Source organism: Myxocyprinus asiaticus, chromosome 3 (assembly GCF_019703515.2).
Source record: "Myxocyprinus asiaticus isolate MX2 ecotype Aquarium Trade chromosome 3, UBuf_Myxa_2, whole genome shotgun sequence".
Lineage (NCBI taxonomy): Eukaryota > Metazoa > Chordata > Actinopteri > Cypriniformes > Catostomidae > Myxocyprinus > Myxocyprinus asiaticus.
Genome location: NC_059346.1, coordinates 43,410,423 through 43,433,182, shown reverse-complemented (window position 1 = coordinate 43,433,182; position 22,760 = coordinate 43,410,423). Strand labels below are relative to the sequence as shown.

The 22,760-nt window shown below is 39.9% G+C and overlaps 1 protein-coding gene across 4 annotated transcripts in view; it reads left to right on the top strand.

Annotated features, from left to right (window-relative positions):
- The window catches only part of LOC127416940 (multiple C2 and transmembrane domain-containing protein 1-like), a 313,291-nt gene that overhangs the window by 138,943 nt on the left and 151,588 nt on the right, over positions 1 to 22,760 (top strand). The gene's annotated exons all lie outside the window — the stretch shown is intronic.

Sequence of the window (22,760 nt, the reverse complement as noted above, 5' to 3'; positions counted from 1 at the left end):
AGCAGCTCACCTGCCCCCGAGACACAAGCTTCATTTCTGTGTGTTTGTGAGTCATGCAGTCAGTCATACACTCCCTTGAGAGGCAACCTGGGTAATCCTTGAAAATCTAACATTTCACTCCTCTTGCTAATAGAATACACTGAGATTAGCGTTGTTTATTTATCCGATGAATTGTCTTTTGCTGCGTTTGAAATTTGAATAGCTAAAATTACTTTTTTGCATAGTTTGATTTCCCAAAACAATTGTTCCTCCCTACACACTTGATTCCTCTTCGGCTCTGCACTGACTTCTTCATACATTTTCATTTGCATGTTTGTAATCTTCTCTTTGATTAACTTCAATGCAAGACACAAGAATGAAATTAGCATGTTTATTTAGCAACAAATCAGCACTCTTCACAAGTCAGTGACCACTGCAGTCCAATCCTAGTAGGTTTGTGCTGACTTATCAAACAGGATGTGCTTTATTTGCCAAATGTATTTATTGCAATTTTCATGTCACTTAAAATGCAAGATAAGAACTGAAAAAACAAAACAAACAAACAAACAAACAAAAACAAAAAACAACAACATAAAGCTCAATGGCACATTGGGACAAAGGAAGGCACTGTACAACTTACATAAGAGTGTATTATGTCAAAAAAAGATTACTCCAAGGCTTTATGGCTGTAGCACCTGAAGACTTACAGTACTGTGCAAAAGTTTTAGGCACTTTTGAAAAATGTTGCATAGTGATGATGTCTTCAAAACTAATGCCAGAAATAGTTCGCACTGATCAATTAACATCATACAAATCCCAGTTAAAAAAAAAAAAAAAAAGGCTAAATCAATAGTTGGTGTGGCCACCTTTGCCTTCAAAACAGCACCAATTCTCCTAGGTACACTTGGACACAGTTTGTCTTGATTGTTGGAAGATAGGATGTTCCAAGCTTCTTGGAGAATTCACCGTTTTAATTGCTTATGTCTCTTCATGTAATCCCAGACTGACTCAATGTTCGGTGGGGGTCTCTGTGGGGGCCATGCTATCTGTTGCAAGGCTCCCTGTTCTTCTGTTCTATTCTATTCTATTTGCAAAAAGAATGTTTGGGAGCCTAAAATGTATATTTCCTATTGACACACTAAAGCTTAAGATATAAATAACCATCTTCAGACAAATGTTTTTGTGAAACATCTTATGTGCCTAAAACTTTTCACAGTACTGTATATCAAGGCTTTTAAGACTGAGCAGCTACTTTTCAAGTGTCCTCAGTTCCCAAATGATTGCTAATTTGTTAAAAGGAAAGGTCCCCTGTTCAAACTTTTTTTTTGGAACGTGTCGCAGGCATAATTAAAATGAGACTGTACTGTATATTTACAGCAAAAAAAAAAGTTAATATATGTATTGTCTTTGTACTGTTTTCAATTGTTTCTTACACTAATAACACAAACAGTTTATTAAAAAAAAAAATCAGACAACGCAACAAAACTGCGTTTACATGAGACTTGAAATCATCAAATTATTCTCTGCTTTGACGTAAAAAGTAAACATACATGCGCATATATATATAAATTTGCCCTTTACCCCAAAATTAGGGTAAAGGGCAAAAATTGTCAGTATTTGTGGCATAATGTCGACCACAAAAAGTAATTTTGACTTGTCCCTCCTTGTCATTAAAAAAAAGCAAAAATTGAGGTTACAGTGATTTTATCACACTTAAATCATTTTAACACATGTTAACATACACTACCGGTCAAAAGTTTTGAAACACTTGACTGAAATGTTTCTCATGATCTTAAAAATCTTTTGATCTGAAGGCATATGCTTAAATGTTTGAAATTAGTTTTGTAGACAAAAATATAATTGTCCACCATATTAATTTATTTTATTATAAAACTCAAATTTAATTAAAAAAAAAATTTAAAATAAATTTGTGAAATTGATGACTTGGACCAAATAATTAAGAAAAGCAGCCACTAAGTGCCCAACATAGATGGGAACACCTTCAATACTGTTTAAAAAGCATCCCAGGGTGATACCTCAAGAAGTTGGTTGAGAAAATGTCAAGAGTACATGTCTGCAAATTCTAGGCAAAGGGTGACACTTTGAAGATGCTAAAATATAACACAGTTTTGATTTATTTTGGATTTTGTTTAGACACAACATAATTCCCATAGTTCCATTTATGTTATTCCATAGTTTTGATGACTTTACTATTATTCTAAAATGTGAAGAAAAAAAATTATAATACAGAACTTTTGACCGGTAGTGTATATTGTTTATATCTTGTGGCTATACTTTTGAAACAGTGTGTATTTTAACATTTACGGATTGGTCCCATTCACTTCTATTGTAAGTACCTTACTGTAACCCAGATATTTAAATTTTTTAAGAAAAGGAGAGAGAAGTTGAAATACATTTTTGTGGTAATCAACATTATGCCACAAATGCTGTCAATTGAGCTTAACATGTATTGCATCCAGAATATTCCTTTAAGTGTAATCAGTGTGGAAACATTCATGTAAACACGGTTATTGAGTTCAGTTTCTTCTTTTTTATTCTCTCAACTTTTTTGGAATTGAGGTTTGCAGTTGACAGACTAAAAGCCACAACACTCTAATTTTGATTTCACGGGGTCTTTACAGCCCTGTCTTTTGTAAATGGTACAAAATGACAGTTTCCCCAAATAGGCGTTTTAAAAGGGTGTGCTTCACTAAAGGATTTCCACATCCTTTATAGTATTTGCAGCCATGGGCAACAGAAGTGCACGCTGGTCACAAGATGACTCATCTCACTGTAAGAGAGTTGTATGTCTTCCATGAGTCCATTGATATGCCCATAGAGACCTGCCAAAACCTCTCCACTGTAAGGGTAATATACAGTATATTTCTCTCCTTTTAACTCAACCCATCTCTGTTAAGCTGTCAGAAAGGAACAAACCTGCTCTGAGAACAATAATGTGTGAAATAAGACAAATCGTGGCAGCAGTGATGAATGAGAATGTTATATCTGTTCTTGCTTTTTTGTTGACAGACTCCATCATAAGGCTGAGTGTGTTCTCTGTGTGTTAACCTTGAGTTACTGTATGAATGCTTATTTTGTTTGTTAGGTTTGTGTGGACAGCTTGGCAATAGCTGATCCTAGATTGGTTGCCTGATTGGAGCATCAGGGATGATGTCTCACTGTTTCCTGATGTCTGTCTCCGGCATTGAAATCCATCTGTCACCATCTATTAATGATCTGGTGGAGTATATAAGTGTGTGTGTGTTATTGTGATGGAAATGAACAGCATGCAAAGTGGTTGAGGTTTTCATAATCCAACAGCTCTGCTTTTGTGATATTATTAATGTAGCATGTCAGTTGAATTGAGTGGATGAATCAAACAATGACCAAGCCCCCTGAAATGCTGTGGTTTGGCAAAATGTTTGTGGGGTCGGGATTCTGTTTTGATGATTTTATATTACAGAATTATATTATGAAGTTACATCTGTGACTTGTGTTAGTGGTATTTGTGTCACAATGGAACATAGTATATTGAACTGAAGAAAGTTTTTTTTAGTGTAAGTTGCAAGGTGGGGCCTCCATTATTGCTCATTAAGCTGCTGCGTTTTGTGATTTAACATTAGCATTTTCTGTCATGGCGGTCTGCCTGCTCTAGTCTCTGAAACACACACACACACACACACACACATACAATACTGCACACATATACGTACTTACATCACATCATTTATTATTTAAGTGTAGAAATAATCTAACAAACAATCAGGAATCCAAACATATCAAACTTTTTGTTTCCAATTTAATACAGTTTTACAGACTTATGTCAAAATGATATTTAAACAATATATTTAAACACACCCACAAAAGTATTTTAGCCAATTTTTTCATTAAAAACTAAATTCCAAAAAATTGAATTGTGTAATTTTTCCACCTTGAAAAGTAGTCCTCAAAAGGATTATTTGAATAAATTTAAAGATTGAACAATTGACTTGTTTTTATTTTATCATTCAGGCAGTGTTGGGGAAGGTACATTGAAACTGTAGTTTGACAAGCTACATGTAATGATGAGTCAACGGAGTTGAGATCAATGTGCAGCGGCTCCTGAAGTGAGGAGGCAGGTGACGCTGGGGTCCAAAGAAACCAGAGCAGATCAGGTTGACGACCAGGGAACCAAGGAAACCAGAGCAGATCAGGCAGACGGCCAGGAGACCAAGGGAGCCAGAGCAGACCAGGCGGACGGCCATGAGATCAGGGATACCAGAGCAGGTCAGGTGGACGGCCAGGAGACCAAGGGAGCCAGAGCAGACCAGGTGGAAGCCATGAGACCAGGGATACCAGAGCAGGTCAGGCGGACGGCCAGGAGTTCCTGGAGACCAGAGCAGATCAGGCAGACAGTCAGGAGACCCAGAAGACCAGAGCAGATCAAGTGGACGACCAGAAAACCCAGAAGACCAGAACGGATCAGGCGGACGGCCATGAGACCAAGGGAATCAAAGCAGATCAGGCAGATGGCCAGGAGATCCAGAAGACCAAAACAGATCAGGCGGACAGCCAGGAGACCCAGAAGACCAGAGCGGATCAGGCAGATGGCCATGAGACCAAGGGGACCAGAGCAGATCAGGCAGACGGCCATGAGACCCAGAGGACCAGAGCAGATCAGGTGGATGACCAGGAGACCCAGAAGACAAGAGCAGATCAGGTGGATGACCAGGAGACCCAGAAGACCAGAGCAGATCAGGCGGCTGGCCAGGAGACCCAGGAGGCCATCTCAGGGTAGGGACTGGATCAGAAGACCTGGCTGATGACCACAGAGCTGAAACAGAGTTAGGAGGCCTGGGTGATGACCCCAGATTGGAGACTGGAGCCATGGAGGACTCTGAGGGCGGAGCCGTGTTAGGCGGAACTGTAGGAGGCTCGAGAGGTGAAGCCATGGAAGGCTGAGCCATGGCAGGCTCGAGGGGCAAAGTTGTAGAAGGTGGATCCATGGCAGACTCGAATGGTGGAGCCGTGGAAGGCAGAGCTGTGGGAGGATCGAGGAGCAGAGCCGTAGAAGGCAGAGCCATGGCAGCTCGAGGGATGAAGCTGTAGAAGGTGGAGCCGTGGCAGACGGAGCCGTAGGAGGCTTGAGGGGCGAAGGCATGGAAGGCAGAGCCGGGGGAGATTTGAGGGGCAGAGCTGTGGATGGCAGAACCATGGTAGGCTCGAGACTAAGAGTCCAGGGTGACTGGGAAATGACCTCAGTGGTCCTGTAAAAGGGCAGAGACTCGGAGATGACCTCTGGTGTCGTGAACATGGGCAGAGACTTGGAGATGACCTCCGTTGTCGTGTACATGAGCAGAGACTCAGAGACGACCTCTGTGGTCGTGAACATGGGCAGAGACTTGGAAATGACTTCTGTGGTCGTGAACATAGGCTGAGACTCGGAGGCAAAAGCCTTTCTCCTCCTCCTACTCCTCTGGGAGGCCGAAGTTGGCGGTGCAGGCTCTGGGACGGACGAGGCTGGCAACTCAGGCTCTGGGACGGACGAGGCTGGCAACACAGGCTCTGGGACGGACGAGGCTGGCAACGCAGGCTCTGGGACGGACAAAGCTTCCAACTTGTTGGCCATGGCAGGCGTGGCCGTTGGCTCATTGACCGTGGTGGGCGTTTGAGTCAGCTTTGTGGCCGTGGCACTAACAATTTGTGGAAAAGGGTCTTCGTGGCCCTACGCACCGATATCAGTGGCGGATAATTCAACTTGGAGACAAGGGCCGTGAAGGCCTTCAAGCAATGAGTCGCGGAAGGCTGGACTGTGGCATGGCGTGGAGCCGACTCAAATTTTACCATGACAGGGCGTGGAACAGACTCAGACATGGCTGTGACATGACGTGGAGCAGATTCATATGTGGCTGTGACATGACATAGCGCAGACTGAGGCGTGGCTGTGACATGGCATGGAGCAGGCTGAGGCGTGGCTGTGACATGGCATGGAGCAGGCTGAGGCGTGGCTGTGACATGGTATGAAACAGGCTGAGGCGTGGCTGTGACATGGCATGGAGCAGGCTGAGGCGTGGCTGTGACATGGTATGGAGCAGGCTGATGTTTGACTGTGACATGGTATGGAGCAGGCTGAGGTGTTGCTGTGACATGGCATGGAGCAGGCTGAGGCGTGGCTGACATGGCATGGAGAAGATTGAGGCGTGGCTGTGACATGGCATGGAGCAGGCTGAGGTGTTGCTGTGACATGGCATGGAGCAGGCTGAGGCGTGGCTGACATGGCATGGAGAAGACTGAGGCGTGGCTGTGACATGGCATGGAACAGGCTGAGGCGTGGCTGTGACATGGCATGGAGCAGGCTGAGGCGTGGCTGTGACATGGCATGGAGCAGGCTGAGGCATGGCTGTGACATGGCATGGAGCAGGCTGAGGCGTGGCTGTGACATGGCATGGAGCAGGCTGAGGCGTGGCTGTGACATGGTATGGAGCAGGCTGAGGTGTTGCTGTGACATGGCATGGAGCAGGCTGAGGCGTGGCTGACATGGCATGGAGAAGACTGAGGCGTGGCTGTGACATGGCATGGAGAAGACTGAGGCGTGGCTGTGACATGGCATGGAACAGGCTGAGGCGTGGCTGTGACATGGCATGGAGCAGGCTGAGGCGTGGCTGTGACATGGCATGGAGCAGGCTGAGGCGTGGCTGTGACATGGCATGGAGCAGGCTGAGGCGTGGCTGTGACATGGCATGGAGCAGGCTGAGGCGTGGCTGTGACATGGCATGGAGCAGGCTGAGGTGTTGCTGTGACATGGCATGGAGCAGGCTGAGGCGTGGCTGTGACATGGCATGGAGAAGACTGAGGCGTGGCTGTGACATGGCATGGAACAGGCTGAGGCATGGCTGTGACATGGCATGGAGCAGGCTGAGGCGTGGCTGTGACATGGCATGGAACAGGCTGAGGCGTGGCTGTGACATGGCATGGAGCAGGCTGAGGCGTGGCTGTGACATGGCATGGAACAGGCTGAGGCGTGGCTGTGACATGGCATGGAGCAGGCTGAGGTGTGGCTGTGACATGGCATGGAGCAGACTCAGACATGGCTGTGACATGGCATGGAGCAGGCTGAGGTTTTACTGTGATATGGTATGGAGCAGGCTGAGGCGTTGCTGTGACATGGCATGGAGCAGGCTGAGGCGTGGCTGTGACATGGCATGGAGCAGGCTGAGGCGTGGCTGTGACATGGTATGGAGCAGGCTGAGGTGTTGCTGTGACATGGCATGGAGCAGGCTGAGGCATGGCTGACATGGCATGGAGAAGACTGAGGCGTGGCTGTGACATGGCATGGAGCAGGCTGAGGCGTGGCTGTGACATGGCATGGAGCAGGCTGAGGTGTGGCTGTGACATGGCATGGAGCAGACTCAGACATGGCTGTGACATGGCATGGAGCAGGCTGAGGTTTTACTGTGATATGGTATGGAGCAGGCTGAGGCGTTGCTGTGACATGGCATGGAGCAGGCTGGGGTTTGACTGACTCGGAAGCTGGAACCGGGATTGTGAGAGGAGGATCTTCTGTGGTGAGTGTGCTGAGTACTGGCCTCACATATTCCCCCCAAGTGTAATCTCCGGTCTCCGGCCATTCCCTCCACTGGCGTGTTGTAAGTCTGATTCTGTATTTAGATTTCAGAGCGGCATCATGAAAACCAGTGTGAGCGGCAACAGTGGAAAAGAAATGGGAGTACTCCCTTATTGATAAGTCCGCCTGGCTTAATTGAATGAAGAATGCTGCTAGATCCATGGTGCGGTGAATTATTCTAGCTGAGGCCGGGTATGCTGCTGGGTTTGATGAAGGAGCTGAGACCTCTGTGGTTAGTTGGAAAAAGCCGCTGGATCGGTTTACGATGAAGTCTTCTGTAATGATGAGTCAACGGAGTTGAGATCCATGTGCAGCTTTTAAAAACAATAAACATAGTAATACAGACAGGCAGAGGTAAATCACCAGCAGCAGTAATATCAAAGGCAGTCCTGAGGGATATTCAATAACCAGGCAAGAGGTCGGGGCAGGCAGCAGACAATCACAGGTTAAATCCAGATAAACAAGTCAGTAATAGTAGGCAAGCAGCAACGGATCAAAAACAGGGTAAACAGTCCAGGATGGTACACAGGAAATGCAAAAAAAAAAAAAAAAAAAAAAAAAAACCCACAGAAAACGCTCAGAAATGTCAACCTGGGCAAAACAAGACTTTGCAATGACAGAGAGTGAGTGTGAGACTTAAATAGATGAATAGATTGGAAACAGGTGAGCAGGTAATCAGTGACAGGTACGGGGATTATGGGAAATGGAATCCAGAGAGTTAAAGTCAATCCCCATGTGATAGAGCACTCTGGTGGTGAGCGGGAGGAACAACAAAGGCGGGGTTCATGACATTACAAGCTACTCATAACTTTAAGTAGTTAAGCTACAGTCAAGCTACTCTTTTGAAAAAGTAGTTAGCTACACTACAAGTTACTATCAAAAAGTAGCTAGCTACATTGAAACTACTTAATGAGGCAATATTTTTTTTGTGTTACTATCAAACCAATAATATTAATAACAAAATTTACACTAATGACATTTATTAATGTATTAATTAAATACATTTAATGTGTTTAATTAAATATATTAAATGTATTTAATACATTTAATGAAAAGTAACATCAATACAGTTAATTATGGCCATAAAATAAAATACAACAGTATAAAATTAAAACAAAAAAGATCAGATGCCATTATCATTGTTATACTATACTTCACACTTTTCAGTCCTGCTGTGGCCAGGTGTAGTCTACTTCCCTAAAGATCCAATTTTTATGACAAACTCTGCTTGGGCTGGCATTTTTTGTTCTTGTCACATAATATTTAGTGTGGATAATATGTGAATAAAGACTCAGGGCTTGTTTCTCCCCTCACCTGGGTTCATGCTAATTTTCTGACTGTTTTGCCATTGACATGCATGTGCCAGCTTTACAGGTCACATACAGAGGTTGCTTTACAAATATTTGTTCGCTTTGTTCAGGTCCAAAAAAAGTGGACGGATGGTCATCCTAGATTGTTGATTAATAATACATGCCATAAATGATTTATTTTACCAATCATTTTATTTATTTTACATGAAAATAATAGTGAATTAAATGCTAAGAAATGGAGAAATCAAATAGTTCTGCATGATAGTATTATAATAATGTATACTGTATATTTATAAATATTATAATAATAATTCACTCACTGCTCCCAATAACGCACAGATGATGAGTAGCGAAATAAACATATTTAGAATAGAAACAAAATCCCTCAAAAGACAATACTAACTTTTTGAATTATTTTATTTAAAATAATAAAGGTAAATATGCTGTTGTGTGATCTATTAAGAACAAAGTGTTTGAAACATTCTTTGTTACATAGAAGAATAAAATGATGTTCTTTTATCATTTTCAGATTTACCTGCCCCTGTACGTCTTGTAAAGGTAAACAAACTGTGGTTGCTCGCTTTACATATCCATCAGACAATCTCTTCTTATCCAAGTGAGCTGTAATAAGCTCTCAGTAGATGGCGGTAATTCACTATTTTTGTTTGTGATCTGCCATTACAAAAGAAGAAGACGACGCTGCCTGATTCTGATCAGCAGACAGAATTATGCTGCCAGATCGTCGGACATTTTGCCGGTAAAAGTTTGGCTTCTACGCTATAAGGAAGGCTAATAGTTATAATCTGACCAACATGATGAAGCGTTTGGTCATGCTACACCACTACTTGCTGGAAAAAGTAGTTCGCTACTGGAAAAGCTACTCTATTGCATTTAACCCAGAATATTCTTCATGTTCCACTTAATTTGGCTTGGAAATGTCTTTAAAAATTGACTAATGAAACTAGGAAAAAGCTATTTAATATTTATTTTTGTTATTAAGTTTTTATGTTTTCAAGTATACTTCTCCATTATATTTCCATTAAATTATGTAAACATACTGTATTTTCCATTTACAGCTGCACATTGCTTTTCTATAGGCTGAATGTCTCAGTAATTCATTTATCCAATTCTTACAACCCACGCACGTGCACACACACACACACACACACACACACACACACACACACACAAACACACATGTTGGTGCAGCTATCATTATGAGGACTCTCCACAGACATAATGAATTTTATACTGTAAGAAATACAGATTATATCCCCTAACCCTACCCCTAAACCTAACCCTCACAAAAAAAAAAAAAAAAAAAAAAAAAAAACTTTCTGCATTTTTACATTTTCAATAAAACATCGTTTAGTATGTTTTTTAAGTGATTTGAATTATGGGGACACTAGAAATGTCCTCATAAACCCCATTTATAGAATAATAATTTATAAATAATTTCCAGTTTGTAACCTAAAAAAAAGTCCTCGTAAACCACTTAAACCTGTCCACATGCACACACACAGCTAGGGGATCACCAGACTGAATAACAGTAAGAACTGCTGCAGTCATCAGTCTCGTGAGGCATGTTGTGTAATGGAGTGTGCGGGAGCTGCATCTCTCGCTATTATATCCAGATGCCTGACAGCCAATCAACCTGCCTGTAGACAACATCACATCTCACATCATATAATGGAAAAAGACATAACTCAGATAATACCTCAAACTTTTTGGGAATTTATTAGATATGACAGAAGAGTTTTAGACTTACAGTATGTGTACCTCTCATATTGGAAGCTGAGTATATTGGTTTGTAATAAAAGGCTCGACAACAGTTCTGCTCTTTTAATCATGAAAAAGAAAAAAACCTAGAAATAAAACGTGATCAGAGAGGGTATCACTTAAAGGACCTAATTTGTACAGAATGGGTATTGCGAGTGACAGGGCTGAAAGTCTGTGCCATCATGGAGCCCCAGAGGGGCCAGTGTTAAGTAGGTCTGCTCTGAAGGAGATGGAGCTGTTTCAGTGCCTGAGTGCAATTTCCAAATTTCCTGCCAATGACAGCAATCAGTCAGAGCTCTGGGAAATTGGCTTGAATAATTTAGCTTAATTATGAATCAGTGTGCATTATTCAATGACCTTTTTTTTTTTTTAACTCTCTTGGCCCATTGTGATTTTTGGGAGGGTAATTATGAATATACGAAAGAGAGACTTTCTTTCTAGATAATACAAGCTTTGGTTGTTTTTGCATGCCGTAAGACTGATAAGACTGTCTTTTCTAGGGGTGGGAATTGCCGCTTGATTTGATATTATGATATTTAGATGCTGATTCGATGTGTATTGCATCAGAATGAGGGGTTTAGTGTGTGTCCCGGATGCAGAATGACACACTTCAATATAACCAGAGCGCTTGGAGTAACAGAACAATCCTCGCTCTGCTTTCAAAAGCACATAGCTTTTAGATTATACATATTGTGGGGTTGCAGCATGTAGTTCACGGCATCCAACAGTTGGATGAGACATTTTTACTGCAACTATTTATGAAGGCTGGGTCAGACAGAATTTGCAGATTGACGCAACACCTAAAAAAAAAAAAAGAAAATGATTATGCATAATAAGAGAACATTACCTATAGCAGAGGATTTGACGTCTGACATTGAAACTCAGCACAAATGTAGCTTTCTATATCTATCTATTATTGTATTTGCATATTAAGCCAAATGTTGTTTTTTTTTCATCAAATGAAAAATCTTGTTTTTATCATAGAGTAAATGTTTTAATAATTTGTGTTAAGAATCGGGATTCTTTTCTGTTGTTTAGCTGTTGTTTATCAGTCCATCTTGTCCTATTTGCATCTACAGGTGTTTATTATAGACTTCCTTCAAGTTTCATCAATGCCCAGACTCTGAGCTCATATATTATGGCAAATATGGAAATTATGAGGAAATTACTGCAGGATATTGTATCCTGACCACAAATTACTACTTTGACTCATCACAGACACAGGGAAGCTTGCTAGCCTGAATAAAATGTACCAAAAAGAACTAGTTCTGATTCTGAAAAAATCATTTTCCTTTAAAAAAGCACTCGTTTGTACATCAGTGTTTTAATATTACTACAAACTGGTCACTACTACTGTCATGACATGGATGCTCCCATAAAACCATTGTGTATAGTACTGTGCAAAAGTTTTAGGCACTTGTGAAAAACTTTCAAAGTGAGGATTTCTTAAAAAAAAATAATGACATAAATAGTTTTCATTAATCAATTAACATCATACAAAGTCCAGGAAACAGAAAAAGAGCTAAATCAATATTTGGTGTGACCACCTTTGCCTTCAAAACAGCACCAGTTCTCCTAGGTACACCTGGACACAGTTTTTCTTGGTTGTTGGCAGATAGGATGTTCCAAGCTTCTTGGAGAATTCGCCACAGTTCTTTTATTTATTTAGGCTGTCTCAATTACTTCTGCCTCTTCTTGTAATCCCAGACTGACACGATGTTCAGTGGGGGGCTCTGTGAGGGCCATGCCATCTGTTGCAGGGCTCCCTGTTCTTCTATTCTATTCTATTTGCAAAAGAAATGTTTGGGAGTATAAAATGTACATTTCCTATTGACATACTAAAGTAGCAGATATAAATAACCATCTTAAGACAAATGTTTTTGTGAAACATCTTATGTGCCTAAGGCTTTTGCACAGTACTGTATATAGAAACATCCTGGATATCCTAGTTTAGTCAAGCTTCAGAGGACCTTAATCTTGAGACAATGTAGATTTCCTTAGCTTCTTGCATATCAGATGGTAATATTGTACTCTGATATATAGACCATTTATAGACATAAACAATAACAAAGGGATTGCAACACTACTGCTCATGTCTGGTCCTGGAGCATTTCTGGTTGCAGCATTTTTATAACCCAGAACTGTCAAAATGAAATGACTAGCACATACTTTTTGAGTCCATCTAAAACAGAACAAATAATTTACAAGATACATATAAAAATGAAAATAAAAAAATGCGGTGTTATTACGGACCATTTAAATAAGACTTTGAGGCAACAGCTTTACGTTTGAAAGACTTTACAATGCATACAGGCAATATAACCAACTCTTACCAGGTACTTTTTAATTGCTGATTAATTACAAATGTTCCATTTCCATAACTTATGAAATATGATTATTTACTGTAGACTATACTATCAAATATACTGTCAAATCATCATGCAGATCGGAAAGATAGTGAGAAGTATACAACACATATTATTTCACTCACATATCAAATTAGTATCAAGTAAAAGCCCTGAGAAGGCTTTTAGAGTTTATAAGCTGTAAACAGATATCTTTTGTCGCATTCTGCTTGTAACACCATGAAACACAAACAGAACACAAAAATTGAGACAACTGCTTTCATGGCCCAGAGTCCAAATACAGTGTGATATGATGCATAGATATTAAAATAATACTGGATAAAATGCGACTCTACCACAGATAACGCTGTTATCATCCTGGGGGGCAGTCTCTGGTTTCATAGTGCACCAATCACAGCTGCTGTGGTCTGCTTCGACGCGATGCACAGTTACATTTTTGAAGAGGTGCATGTCAGGCTACAGCGTAGGTTCAACACAGAAGAATAAATCGGCCTTTACAATTAGTGGGCAATTTTTTTTTCATCTACCAGAGATAAAATGTGTGCTACATATTCTACAGTTGATAGCACTGCATGTATCCAGACGTCTCGCTTAACTGCTGCAATTCATTTGTCCAATTGTGGTTTTTTTTCTTTTTTTTTTCGGAAATCTAAACACTTTAATTTTCATTAGTTCCAGGCATCCAGAGAGCATCCAGCCACCGAGCAACATGGTCCAAATTTTAATGTTGACTTTTTATGATAATCATTAACATTACTGCTATGAGTCACTATTATGGAAGCGCTTCTCTATGTTATTTTGATCGATTTCGACTAACCGAAACTGTTCAAGAAACAAAGAGGTCACTTCCCAAACCAATGCATATCATTATAAAATGGTCTATAACATGAAACTGAAGGATTACCATATTCATGTACCATGGATTACCATATTCATGTACCATGGTATTTACATGGTACTCCATGATACTTCCAATAACTCGGTAGTACTACCATGATAACCGAAAATGTCAAAAAATTATGGTAGTGCCATTGGTATGGTTGAAAGAACCTTTTGATAGTGATGGTCCTTCTGTATATCAGCCCATTCCTCTCTTTCCAGGCTTTACTTATCTTCTAATTCATTTTTTCATGAGTCATTTGCTGTCTGTTCTACTAGTATATCCACCTATTTGTTCCATCATGTCCCACAGAATTGGGAAACACTGGACATTATTCATGAAACATGAGCATCATGAATTTCTGTGTAAATCATTCATAAATCCCTTTTTACGTAAATTGCCCCATTTAATTGAATGTGTAAGAATGGTTTTACATAACGTTTTCACAGACATTTGTTCTTGGTCATGTTTCATGAAAAGTCTGAAGGTCTAGAACATACTGAAGCACTGTAGCTTGGTTTAATATTTTTGAAGATTAATTATGATATGGCATAAATGGGAGGTGTTGTGCTGAAGGTCACAGTGAAGCAAGCTTGTCTAAACTTTCAACACTTGATCCTGTGATAATGATGGTAATTACTTTCTGATTCAGAAAGAATGTCTTAATTGTGTTTGCAGATAAAGTAATTGCACATATTTCTGAATCAGGCTAAGATACAAAGTGTTTGTAGCAAGAACAAGAAGATAGTGGGGTGAAAAAACATTTAGACTATAGTGCATTGTGCAATATTACACTTCCCCTTGGTGGCAACATGGACTGTTTGCTCTGTAGCATTCAGTGCTAATCTAATGAAGTTAATACCTGTGTTATCTTTATCTTTATGGCTATTCTGTTATGTAGATTCCACTACTGTTACTGAAACAGACATGACATGTTTTTCTTATAATAGTATAAAAAAGTACAGTTCAGTTGAAACGACTGCCAAGACAAAGGCCTGCCAGCTTGTCAGTGTATGTCGTCATTGCTGGCAATGAATGCTGCATGGTGATGTGTGGCAGTTCCACTTTGATGCTGCAGCATTATTTAGTATTAGAGGGGTGCACAAGCAAGGTAAAAGTTGTTGATTGAGCACGATCTGTGTGGCAACATTTTAAAGCGTGTGAAGGATTTATCATATGCAAGCTTGACTAATCGAATCCATCATTCAGCCTGAATTAAAAAAGAAAACATGATTGATTACCTAACCAGTCTTTCACTCCCTCTCTCTCTATAGTTGAAAGTACAGTGGCTAGGATCTCTGAGCAGATCAGCCTGAATCAATTCTCTGTGTTTATTTGGAGCCTCACAGAGAGTATTCAGCTGATCAGTTGTTTGAGCAGGCCACTGATGTTGAGTGATAGCCTATAAACTGCCAGCAGAGGTGTCCATTTACTATGGTAAGGGCTATTTTGCATAAACCTTAAAGCTGAAGTGTGTAATTTCTGTGCCACTAGCGCCACCAAACGGAATTGCAAAAATAAACATGCTTTCAAAATAGCTTTCGGAATACGCCTCCCTTCAGCCATTGATCGAACAAACAGATACAGTAGTCCTGCCCTCTACTCACGCTATTTGTTGAGTCAATGTTATTGTCTCTCTTTAGACAGGTCCCTCAAAACAAACAGAGGAATTAGTCGTAGTGCCACAGAGACACAGTTTACAGTTTTCAAGAAAGTTAACCTATGAATGGCTATCTCTGCATATTAAACTGGGATAGAAGGAAATACTTTAACACTGAAAAATTTACATACTTCACCTTTAAATTTACAAGTTCACAAGTAAATGTAGTCAATCACATTAAGGTAAACATATTTTGTGTGCTGTCCACAAAGGAGGGGCTCGAGTACAGGACTGGGTTTGAGCTCTGAGATCCCCCCTGGACTATCTGACTAAAGTGAGAAATAGGAAGACATTTTTTAAATAACTGGTATAGGATATTATGAAATATAAAGGTGGAAATGGGGAGGTGGAGGGATGCCAGAAGAATCATCACCAGTGTGGGGGAAGCAACCGCTTATACACCGATCAGCCACAACATTAAAACCACCTGCCTAATATTGTGTAGCTCCCCCTCGTGCCGCCAAAACAGTGCCAACCCGCATCTCAGAATAGCATTCTGAGATTCTATTCTTCTCACCACAATTGTACAGAGCAGTTATCTGAGTTACCATAGACTTTGTCAGTTCGAACCAGTCTGGCCATTCTCTGTTGAACTCTCTCATCAACAAGGCATTTCCGTCCACAGAACTGTCACTCACTGGATGTTTTTGCCTCCATTCAGAGTAAATTTTAGAGACTGTTGTTTGAAAATCCCAGGAGATCAGCAGTTACAGAAATACTCAAACTAGCCTGTCTGGCACCAACAATCATCCATGCGATTATATAATCAGCCAATCGTGTGGCAGCAGTGCAGAAAATCATGCAGATACGGGTCAGGAGCTTCAGTTAATGTTCACATTAACCATCAGAATGGGAAAAAATTTGATCTCAGTGATTTGGAGTGTGGCATGATTGTTGGTGCCAGATGGGCTGGTTTGAGTATTTCTGTAACTGCTGATCTCCTGGGATTTTCATGCATAACAGTCTCTAGAATTTACTCTGAATGGTGGCAAAAACAAAAAACATCCAGTGACTGGCAGTTCTGTGGATGGAAATGTCTTGTTGATGAGAGATGTCAACAGAGAATGGCCAGACTGGTTTGAACTGACAAAGTCTATGGTAACTCAGATAACTGCTCTGTACAATTGTGGTGAGAAGAATAGCACCTCAGAATGCTAATCTGAGATGTGAGTTGGTGCTGCTTTGGCAGCACGAGGGGGATCTACACAATATTAGGCAGGTGGTTTTAATGTTGTGGCTGATCTGTTTATATCCTTGGGATATGATTGGCAGGCCTAGATGAACAAACTCCTCCCGAATTTATGTTTGAAACTTCATATTATACAACGTTTAATTCCGGTTCTCTAAGCAGCATTTCAGGAGTGCTCATATATAGTATAACAGCACTGTGATGCTTCTCTGTTTGTATTACTCTGCTTGTCTGTGTTTGTGGCATTCCAGACAGACTTTCACTCTCACCTCCTTGGGCTTCTTTTGGACCTATTTTTGTTTGCGGAGCAAAAATAGACAAGTTATTCAATATTTACTCCTTATTTAACTGGTGAATGAAAGCAATATCTCACAATCGTGCAATTCTGCTGCTGTTCTGAATATCACCATGGCTGTGATTACCTGTGGTCTCATGCACAGCCAAATAAGTAAAACAGCACTCTGGTTTGTGTGGCGTTGCTTTTTAATATTCATAATAACAACAACAATCCATTCATCCATCCATTTTCTATAGCCGCTTGTCCTATGTAGGGTTGTGGGTAGTGCTGGAGTCTATCCCAGCTGTCTCGGGCCGAAGGCAGGGAAATACCCTGGACAGGTGGCCAGTCCATCATGGGGCTAATACACACAGACATACACATTCTCACTCTCACTCTCACGTACGGGTAATTTAGAGTTTCCAATTCACTTAACCTGCATGTTTTTTGGACTGTGGGGGAAACCCGAAGGAAACCCACACAAACGGGGTGAGACGGAACTCAAACCGGTGACCTTCTTGCTGTGAGGCGACAGTCCTACCCACTGAGCTCTATAAACCAATTCCTCATAGTTTATAGAGTTATTTGAGCTAAATTCCACTAATCTGCTTTCCTCCCTAATGATTTGTTCTCAACGGCACATTGTGACAAAACAGCATAACAAAATCTGTCAGTACAAATCTATCAGTCATAGAGCACTGAATGGCTCCTCACTAATCAGTTATTTACATATTTATTGTATACTTGCTCATTTATGTATTATAAATACAATTTATTGCACAAAATCCCTACCTAAAACCCAAAATGTAGCAAATGAAAGCATGTTTTGTGAGAAGGAACTTTAACAATGACATCTGAATTTTTGCCACTTTTATTGAAAGGCCTCTGAAGAGGTGACATGATGAAGCAGTAGGGAGATGATCCAAACTGGATTTGATTTTACACATTAGCACCACCAAACAATGTTTTGTCTCCAATAAGACTTGAAATTAATACCATAAATCATTCCATGGACAAACCAACTAACATATAAATATATAAATTGATGCATTACTACAGTTCCTTGCATTCTGGTTAAGATAGTGGTCTCCAATTTCATGCTTCCACAGCCTTTGGATTGACAATGGCACTCTTCGACATTTATAGGACCGTAAAAAGTCCAGTTTGTGAGTGAGTCTGCAGGGGTGAAGTGGGCATGTACATACTGATCAAAAGGAAGAGGATGAATAGCCCACCCATGACCACACTATGACCCTGCAGATTGATCTAATTCACTCAATCCATCTATTGAACCCTACTGTGTCTGGATGTCTATACCCCTTGGTTTTTGTCACATTTTGTGGAATGGTTTGATTTATGCGATGGAGAATGTGCTCCATCCTCGTGCAGGAGTGCTCGGAACATTTTCCCATTTATTCTATCGTTCATTATGGGTGAAGCCTCTATGCTGTGAGAAATCATCCCTGACCACAGGATGTACGTGTTTTAGTCAGCAAAATTATATTCTTCTGTGATTCCGCCCACTGGATTTCACTACCTATAATTCTGAATGCCGTCGTGCATACAGCTGTCAAGGGCAGGGTGATGTGGTGTACATCAGAGCCTGAGCTTAAGTGTCAGCATTTTTACACACATTTTTCAGAGTCCTGCCACTTTCACGCCTCACAGATATGCAGCTCAGTGCTGCAGTGATGGATCTCCTGACTCTCTTTTTGTTCTGCACCATTCTGTTCAATACACTAAAATGTTAAGCTAAAAAATGTGCTTCATGTGGTAACATATAAATTAACTGGTTCTAGTCAAAAATATTATTTAACATCAACAAATCAAGCTGAATACAATAGGTTACACCAAAAAAAAAAAAAAAAAAAAAAAACGAAATCATTCCATCCCAGAAGTATATGACTTTCTTTCTTCTGCTGCACACAAACAGAGATTTTTAGAAGAATATTTAATCCCTGTAGATCCATACAATTAAAGTGAATGGTGGCCAGACCTTTCAAGCTCCAAAAATCACAAAAGGCAGCATTAAAGTAATCCATATGTCTCCAGTGGTTAAATATACATCTTTAGAAGTGATTTGATAGGTGTGGGTGAAAAACACATCAATATTCACTGTAAGTCCTTTTTACTATAAATCTCCACCTTCACTTTTACATCTGAAAGTCACGTGGTGCCTGTTTAGTTTCACTTTCACATCTGTTTCTCACCCACACCTATCATATCGCTTCTGAAGATATGGATTGAACTACTGGAGACGTATGGATTACTTTTATGCTACCTTTATGTGCTTTTTGGAGCTTCAAAGTTCTGGTCACCATGTACTTGCATTATGAGGACCTACAGAGCTGAGATATTCTTCTAAAAAATGTTGTTTGTGTTCAGCAGAAGTAAAAAAAAGTCATATACATCTGGGATGGCATGAGGGTGAGCAAGTGATAAGAGAATTTTCATTTTTGGGTGAACTTTCCTTTTAAGGGTTAAATCAGGGTAGAAATAGCTTCTTAGAGTAACAAATACAAGTTAACACTTTTACAGTGTACTGTGTATAGTTTTCCATTTCTAGTATGCACACATTGGGTCCTGTCATGCATATATTGTTACACTGTATTTATTGTAATTTTTGATGTGCCTTCTTGTGTGACATTGCCGAAACTATAAAACTGGAAAATATGCAGTTGTCATCTCAAGGAGCTACAGTATTTCTACCTGATCAGTCCCTTTAAAATGACTTTTGTTGGTCTAACCTAATGTGTTCAGGATAATTCAGTCATATTAAATAATATTTTTGGCTTGAATACAACCAGTTAATTTAGATGTTATTGTCATGTTAACACAAAAAGCACATTTGCACAGTGTATATTAAATGTGTACAGTGTAAATACTGTGTTAACTGTTTCTGGAGGAAACACATAAAGGTTTTTTTCCCCCCTTACTGTGATGTTGAGAAATTAAAATAAATAAATGGTATTTTTTGCAGCAATCTCTCGTGGTGCCTCAGTATAATTCAGTGCTGGCCATCAACCTCCAGGGGAAAGACAGATTGCTTACCTAGAGTCAAGCATTTCCTTGAGCCATTGACTCCTCTTGAATTTGAATGCAGTTGATTGTATTATTCAGATGCATGACTCAGAGTTGAGAGAACATTAGGCTTGGTCTTGTGGGTGGATAAATAGAAAAATAACATCCTGTTGTGGTATTCGTGCCACTCCTGAATGAAGGTAATGGTTTCAGTGGTACATAAAGACATTAAATGTGAATGAAATGTACATTTATTGGTTATTAGATCATTATTAGATTGAATGGCTGTGTAGATTTGCTACAGGAGGTTAGCATAACTCATGTTTTGTTTACTTGTTTTTTTAAATGCATGGCTGATTTAGCTTAATGACCCATCAACTAAATTCCAAATGGTAGGCCAGAGACCTCTTAAGCATAATCAATACATTTACCAATGATGTCATTGGTACCTCTCAACTAAATTTTGAGTAAATTTGACCCAGTAAAGCACTATGTTTAAATAAATATTTTTAAACAACAGTGATTAAGAGATTAGTCTTAATCTCTTAATCCATTGCAGTCACTGTTTGTGGTAAAATCTTTACTCTTGTAGTGTCTTTTTCCAAGTCTAACAAGCTGGCAACATTCCCGATACTCAATACACTTATAGTTATCAAGTGCGCCTGTCCATATCATGAGAAATAAAATGTTAATTTTACTATGAAAACTGTAACTTTAAAAATAACACTCCTTCCCCAGTCCAAAAATACCTTTTATTGAAACTATTGTTCAAAAACAGCACTCATTCTGAGCTTCAGCTACAATACAATGAATACATGACTGCCCACAGTTACACATCAGAAATGTGCATTTGATGTTTAGAAACTTAATAACCACTACCATAGCTCATTTCACATACAAAGAGAGTGTTTACATAGAACTGTCTTTAAAAGCAAATGTTTTCAAAGTAAAGCAGCAAAACAGTCCATTTGATTTTTAAAGTCAGAGAGAGAGTGGAAATAAGTAATGAAGAACTCAATTATTCATGTATTCGGTCCATAAAACTCACATTATATGTGGACTTCAGGAAAAAAAAAAAAAAAAAAAAAAAAAAAAAAAATATATATATATATATAATGTTTAATCTGACTGACCCTTTGAATCTCCCAAATAGAGTAATAGCACTGGCCGTACAGCATGCTGTGATACTGAGCTACATGAGCAAGTTTGATTACCGAGCCAAATGCGTCACCCACTGCTCTAATGACATTACAAGGGCTTCCCCTCAGAGAAAGTGAGAGGACTCTGATAAATTATGATGGGCACAGAAAGGAACACACTGCAGAGGTGTTGAATGGAGATTCCCTGCAGGCGAGCTGAGATGATTTCACTGAGTAAATATGATGCTGTTAGTGAGTCACTGTTTGCATGCCCTCCCCACCGCTTTTCTCAGTTATATAACGTGCCTTAGTCTGCAATTAGTTTACATGACAGATAAAGGAGAGTATGTTCCAAGGTAAATGGACGCATGCTATTTGCAATGTTCACACAAGTAGTCACACAAAACTATATCAGGCATGTTGAATCATGCACAAACATACATGCACACACTGTTTTATGGTTGATACTGGGTCATGGATCTCTGTACAGACCCACAGGTTTCTGTAGAGTAGAACACGAGCTGCATTTAAACATAAGGAGGTTAATTCCCTGCAAATGCAAGGGGGCCTTTCAATTTTTCTTTGTCAGTATAATCAAATCTAAGGGATTGCATATTGGAATAGTTTAATCCAAGACTATCAATCTGTGTTATCGGTGGTTTGGCAGCACAGGCTGTGCTTGTGCATAGGCTATAATAAATACAAACTTGTGATTTTCCCTTTGTTTGTGCCATTTTATGCACAAAATGCTACTTACCTGCTCCGAAATTCCTGCAGTTAAACCAAAATAGTTTAGAACCACATATTTGTAGAGAGTTATGAAATATTGACTTATATATTTAATATGCACATTTGTTTTATTGATGCAGCTAATGTTCATATTGGTAAAAAAATAAAAAAATAAATAATAAAAAAAAACTGTCCTAGTACTCATTTATTTGTGAAGAACTATATCAAACTTGTTATATGAAACCAGCCAGATCAATCAGATCTGCCTGGCAGATGCTGTGATTTTACAGGTCTGGTTGGCTGGGGCTAGATATTACCGAAGGTTCTTCATGTCTGAAATTGTGATGGATTATAGATCCAGGTCTACTGCAGTTAGAACAGGTCAGATGACAGATGCAGAGCACTGAGCAGATTTGACACTGAAGACACAGTGACATCTAGTGGTTTTTATTATACTGCACACCCGTATCTTATGTCATGATGTTGCTTTGCAATTTCAGAAAGCCAAATCACTTTTGCTAGTCTTGTGTATTAGGACAACACATTCAATGTTATTATATACTTTTTTAATAATTCTTTCTGTTGAGATCTGTGAGTGGGGGGGGTACATGGGGGGTGTATTACATTTTGTGTGATATGAGCTAAAGAAGCACAATTTGATACCATTGTTGTCCAATTTTACTGCCGATTTGAAATATGTTCTTAGATCATAATCTTGACCAACTGTTTTGGAGATTTCAGTCTTTCCCCATTCAAGTGGATAGGAGCTGTACTTTTATGCCGCCTACATCCATAGAAAATAGCTGCCCGGGAGCGTTCCAAAGATGG